The following is a 6,201-nucleotide window of genomic DNA, read 5'->3' as shown; positions in this document are numbered from 1 at the left end:
TTTTTGTAATGGGATGAAGCTGGTAATTAAATTGTAATAAAATCTGTACTGAGAGAAAAGTGCTGCTGTGTATGGTGTGTGATACTCTTTGCTCCCCTCTCAGAAGTGCTCCTTGACACCTTGCCCTCATGGCAACTGTCTGCTGAATCCTGCTCTCCGATGGCTAATATTTGCTCTTGGCCATTTGTGGCAAGATTTTTAATGTTACCAGCTGGTTTCAAAGTTCTTTGCCTAACCTGCTATGCGATCTGAAATCAAACTCGATACATGTCCAAAACCTGGTGTCTCGTGGTGAGGCCCTGGCTTGGTGTCATTCAGACAGCCCCGTGAATCCTCCTCACCTGCAGGGGCTTGCATGGGGCCTACAGCCACTCTGCAGAAAGTGACTCGGACACACACTGAACGTGAGGGTTGTCTTCACCCCACAAAAAGGGACTTGAGGTGGCATCAACATGCAGACTGATTTGTTACTGGCCTGTTCTGTTGTGTGAGCTTTAAAGAAGATCTTGGTCAAGGTAAGTGATGATGGACGAGAGTGATCTAGTTGAGCAGTTTCCCTCCCTTGGAAAGAAGGTCTCCGCCCCTACAAGGGAGGCCTTGTGCCTGGCATGAGCAGAAGGGAGCGTCACCAAGCTTTTCTCATGGGCATCACCACGGCTTGGATGTGTGTGAGAAACCATCACGGCTGCCTGCTGCAGGGGGTGGCCCACTGCACGAGGGTCTGCAGCTCTGCAGCAGCTGTGGTGCCGAAGGAGCCAGCAGCATTTGCACTGTGGGCTGGTGTGATTTTATGGGAATGACAGGATGGGGCCCTGCCTTGCCACGTGTGCAGAAGAGCATTTCAGGTGAGTCCTGAGCTGCCCTTTCTACTTCAGTGCACAGGCCGCGTTAGGCTGTGGTTGCAGGAAAAAGCTTTCTTACATTTTGGTGTTGATAAATGTTTAATGCCATCGTGCCCAGTAAAGCAAAAACCTCTCAGCACTGGGCCGTGCCTCGCCAGCTGCCGATGAGGGAGGCAGCTGTGAGCTGCTGCAGGCACGGCACCCCAGCGGCCTCCAGCCCCTGGGCACAGCATGGCCGTGCGTGTGCATGCAGGTTGGGCATACCAAGTGTGAGTCCTCTCATTCATCTCCAGCAGGAAAATACTCTGTCTCTGTCGGATGTTGGTTATCTTTAAACACCAGGTTCTACAGCCTGTGGCCCCAGCTCCAGCTATCCGGTCCCTTCCCTGCAGCCACCGCCTGTCCCACTGTCCACTGGTGGCCCAACTCGCTGACAGAGGGAGAGAGCCCTAAGATGAGTCTTTCCGCTGTCTGTGCTGAGATAATTCACTTAAAGGTCTTCTAGCAGAGGTTGAAAACAGGATGCCTGAACAGCTCAGCTACTCGTGACCAGTGATGGGTGCAGACAGCTGGGTCATGCTGCTCCTCTCTGTGGAGGAAAAAATAAAATCCCACTGGGGCTGAGATCTGCAAGCCCACTAGGAGCTGAGCAGCGTGCTGTCCAGGGAGCTTTGAAAGGCGCCTCAGCTCCCGAGGCTGCCGGGGGTCCAAGCTCTCCCTCCTGTCCTGCAGCTGCTCCCCGGGTGCAGGGAGTGTTTCTGTCTCCACTTCTCTTGGTGGCCATTTGCTGCTGCCCAGTGCTACCGCCCAGCTCTCTGCTGCCCACAGGGTCACAAGCTGTCCCACTGCAGTACAAAGCAAGTATCTTTCCTGGTGCAGGTGTCTCACAGCTATCAGAGATCTGTTAAGAAGGTTCCCAAGGTCAAAGTGGGCTCTGGATGCTTTCAGGGAGAGAGAGGAGGGAAAACTCTGCTACGGGGAACAGTGATCCATGTCCTGTACCAATGCCCAGGCTGCTGACACAGGAAACGGGCACAAGCAAGGCTGGGGCTGCAATGAGCAGCAGGGACCAGGGCCAGTGCTGCGCTCACACTTATTCCTGCACACACAGAAAGGAAAACCTGGCATCCACTGGCAACCAAACACTTTAGTTTGAGGTTGTTCTGTGGGTAAGCAGTGAGGTGCAGTTGCAGACTCTGGAGGCTGGGAGAGGCTTATCTTCTCTTGGAGGTGCCAGCTGTGTCTCTGGAGCTGGCTTGGGCTCACTCCAATCTATCATCTCATCCTGCCAAGAAGCAGGAAGGGACAAAGATGCTCTATGGCAGCTGGGATCCAAATTCAACGTCCAGTCATAACAGGTAAACTGACTGGCTAACAGCATTTTAAAAATCGCTGTTGTTTCATAGGAAAGACTTGCAAACTGATGTTTCACTGTGTCCCCAGGCTGAAAGGCAGGGAGCTCTGTGGGACACACATGAAGCCTGTCTGGACTAGCACACAGTTGTTACAAGAAGCAGACAAGTGGGAAGGAAATTTCTCACTTGGAGCTGATAGACATTCCACCCTTGGACGAGCATAGACCAGTCCCAACCCTGAAACAGCAGCAAGACTTGCTCTTCCATTGCATCCTGCATCTGGAAACAAATGGCACATACACATCAAGCAAAACAGTGACACCAGGCGTAAAGCTGCCAGCATCTTGATTCGATAACCACGGTCCTGACGACCAGTGATGTTCTCCAGAGACGGTGTGTGATGAGACCTGCCGCTGGGCTCTCCTACCTGATCTGTATCAGCATGGGAAAAAAAAAAAGAGTTTTTACAGAGCATGAAGACACCTGGTAAAGCAGACTATGGAACAACACAGGCCTGTCATAGCTCGCTCTCACTGATCCATGTAGTGCCTTTGACACAACTTGATTTTGTTACAGTCACATTCCCAGCGTTTGACTCTACAAGACTGGCAGAGGCCAGTGACTGAACGCAGCCTCCTGGCTCACACGGCCAGGCATGGGAATATCCATAAATCCTGCTCCAGGGTGAGGGTGAGCTGCTCTCTCCCTCTGTAGCTTTCACAGTTCCGGCACAAATCTGAAACTTAAGTCCTTTCCAACAGTTTAAATTATTTCATCCTTCATGCCAAACAATTGGGGTAGTGATGAAACCAACTTACTCTCAAATATTTTTGGCACCAGGGCAAATGGCTGGCAATGTTGTAGGAGTTCTGGCTGGGCTCTTTGCATCATGGCCGCAGAGTTACAACTCTTTTCCTGAATAATTAAAACGCTGCTTGCTGATAAAGCCCAGCTCACCCTTTGTGGGATGTGCAGCACCCATGCCCTCTGGGGAGCTGTGCTGCAGCACGCTGCTCTGGTGCCAGCACCGGGGTGTTTCAGGGCACTGGGCCCAGCTGGCAGCAGCGGCATGGGCAGGGCTGGAAGTCGCCCTGCTTGTTTGGGTGCTGTGCTGCTCCTGTGGAGCTGTGAGAGCAGCCAGGCTGCTGCACAGTGTGTGTTACGAAGTAATGCCGGGCGAGAAAGAGCCACAGAAACAGATCTTTACTTCAGTGGTCTGTGGAGAAGGAAGAAAGTGAGTTTGGATGAATCTGCTGCATCCAACATCAGGGAAGGTAATTTTTTTGTCATTCCCACACAGCACCCTGTGTTGGACCAGAGCTTGCTATGTATTCCTCTTTAAAAGGCTGTGTTCCATGTCATCCCATGTTTACCACAGCGCTTGCCGCAGTGACTTCTGGCTCCCCCTCCTGACACACACGTGATAGCCAGGAGCCATTAGAAATGGTGGGTTGAGGCTGTGTGTGTGTTTGGCACAGAACAAAGAATCCAAGCAGCCTGAAAACATGAGTTCCCCCAGGAAGAGCAGCCTTTCAATACCACACCACCATTCTCGCCCCGGGGGCCCAGCTCTGCACCAAGGCAGCCAGGAGCAACCTGACAGTGCAACCGGGGGCACAGTGACACAACACCCAGCCTTGGCCGAAAGCCTTCTCTGAGATCCTGCTGTGCCCATGCCACAATTTATCTCCGCATCAAGCACATTTGTATTAAACTATTTCTGGCCCTCATAGTTTCTTCTCTGAGCTGTGTCCTCTGAGCCTGGCCCTTTGATCTCCTACAAGCACCAAGGGCACCGTGGCGGGGGCTTCCCCTGAAGGTGCTGGGCTTGGCTCCCCCTGCCCTGCTCTTGTATAGCTCAGCTGCCGTCAGGGCTCCCTTCCTTTCCCCTGAGGGGATGTGTGGTGTGGGCTCCCTGGAGGATGGCTGGAGGGCAAAAGCCAAGGGCAGGGGAGATGGGACATAGACAACAATGGAAGGAAGCAGCTGGGGGGAAGAAAAAGGACTCTGGAGTCTCTTGCTGGAGAAAGATCTGACTGTGCTTTCCCCCTTGTGGTGGGGAATGAAGCTCTGGTTTGAGTTTGCATGTCCCACAAGAAGTGAAGCTGCAACCAGATGCTGCTAATGGGAGCACACAGAAGATGTGCCAGACACCCACAGGTGAGTCCTGCAGGGTGGTGATGTGCTTCTGAGCTCAGTGTGGTAACCAGCGGGTGAGGCGCCAGGCCCTGGGATGGGCTGCCAAGCCATGGTGCCCGCAGTCCCTGGCCCAGCAGCACGGAGCGTGCACCCCCTGACACCAGTGCTGCTCCCAGCCTGTGCATCCCATGCCATGTAGGCTGGGCAGGCACCTGTCTTTGTCATTGTTCTTCCATGGCACACGGAACCTAGCTGTGTGTGTGGAAAGCGGTGTGTAAGAGTGGTGCGGGTGGCAGTCTATGCTGGGAGTGTCACTTGGCTGGGCTGGGCCATCCTGCCTTGCTGCTGGCCCTGGGCCTTCCCACCCCGTCTGTGCCTGCAGGGACATGGCACTCAGTCAGGGTGCTTTGGGACACAGGGAGCTTTTCTGCCTTTTGTGGGCTTCAAAGTGGTTATTTAGCTCATTAGTAGCCCTGAGATGGGAGTTTTTGTTGAGACTTTTGGACACGGTGCTTAGCAGTGTTGTGTGTGAAAACTGGCATTGAAATGAAGTGCTGAGATGTTATTTCATAAATGAGGACTTATTCTTGTTTCCCATCACTGAATGAGCTGTCTGTCAGAATACACACACTGTCCTCTGGGGTAGCTCCTTGAGGCAATATCTGTGCCCAGGCACACGGCTGTTGTGTGCTTTGCAATGCGTGGACTTCCACGGCAGCAAGGAGAAGGCCAGATAATGTCTGGAGGGTTCGAAGCTGTAATAAACACAGTCCTGGCTGAGACCACTTCGTGGTTGCAGGGTTATAGTTTTGGAAATTGTGTGGGAAATGCTGAGCATGCGTTGAAATCCACACAAAATGTCATGAGTGCAGGCCTGGAGGAGTGCTGTTGGAGACGGACACTGCTCAGCATCAGGCAGGGGCTGAGGGGAGAATGCCGCGTGTGAGCACCGCTGCTGTCCATGCACTGCGTCGCTCGGAGGGTGCCTTGGGGCCGGGTATTTCAAGGCACAGCTGCAGCAGTGAAGGAAGGGCAACACATTTGTGTGTATTCAAGTGATGCAAGTCACAACTATTTCTACTAAAGAATAATAACTCACAAATAATTACCATCTGGTGATATCCGGGGTACCAGTTGTTTCCTGATGTTGTTCTGTGGGAAATGCACTATCTGTGCTATTCTTCCTCTCCTGGATGCTGGTTTAATAGTGATAATACTTGTGTCTGAAGAACTAGACAGTGCTGTGTCTGCTCTGCTGGACAACTTCTCTGTAGACAGTGCAGCAGCACTGCTGGGAGTGTTCCAAAGCTCGTGGTTTATTATTGATTTCTAACTTCATAATGGAAGCATAAGGTTTGTGGCTTTGCAAAGACAGGAGACTCCACCATTCACATTTTGATGGTATGTTTACCTTGTAACCTGCAAATCGCTTACTTAAAAGCAAAACAGTGTCATTTAGCAGCAGAGTGGTTTTCCCTGTGTGCAACCAACAATGGGGGGAAGGTGGGGAGACAAAGCTCCTTTTAGTCTCGGCGCTCCTGGTATGCCCTACTCTGCCTCTAACCTGATGGGAGTCCTGATGCCTTATTTTCAAGGAGTGGTGCTTTTATGTGTGCAGATTATCAGAGACGAGCTGTACGTATCAAAACATACCCTCAGTTTTCTTCTTGCCACTGGCCTGCAGTGAGGAAGTACGCTTCCAGAGGAGCCTGCTCTCCTGCGGTTTGACTGAATTATACTCTAGGAGGAGCCTTCCACACTGGATTTTTTTTCTTTTTTTTGGAAACATGCTGTTAAACACTGCATAAATTGGTTCCACATGTAGCACTTGCTGAAACAGATAAAATTTGCAGTGGCAACACCTT

The sequence above is a fragment of the Aythya marila genome (genome assembly GCF_965140915.1).
Source record: "Aythya marila genome assembly, chromosome: 10".
Classification (NCBI taxonomy): domain Eukaryota; kingdom Metazoa; phylum Chordata; class Aves; order Anseriformes; family Anatidae; genus Aythya; species Aythya marila.
Note: the sequence above shows the minus strand (reverse complement) of the source record.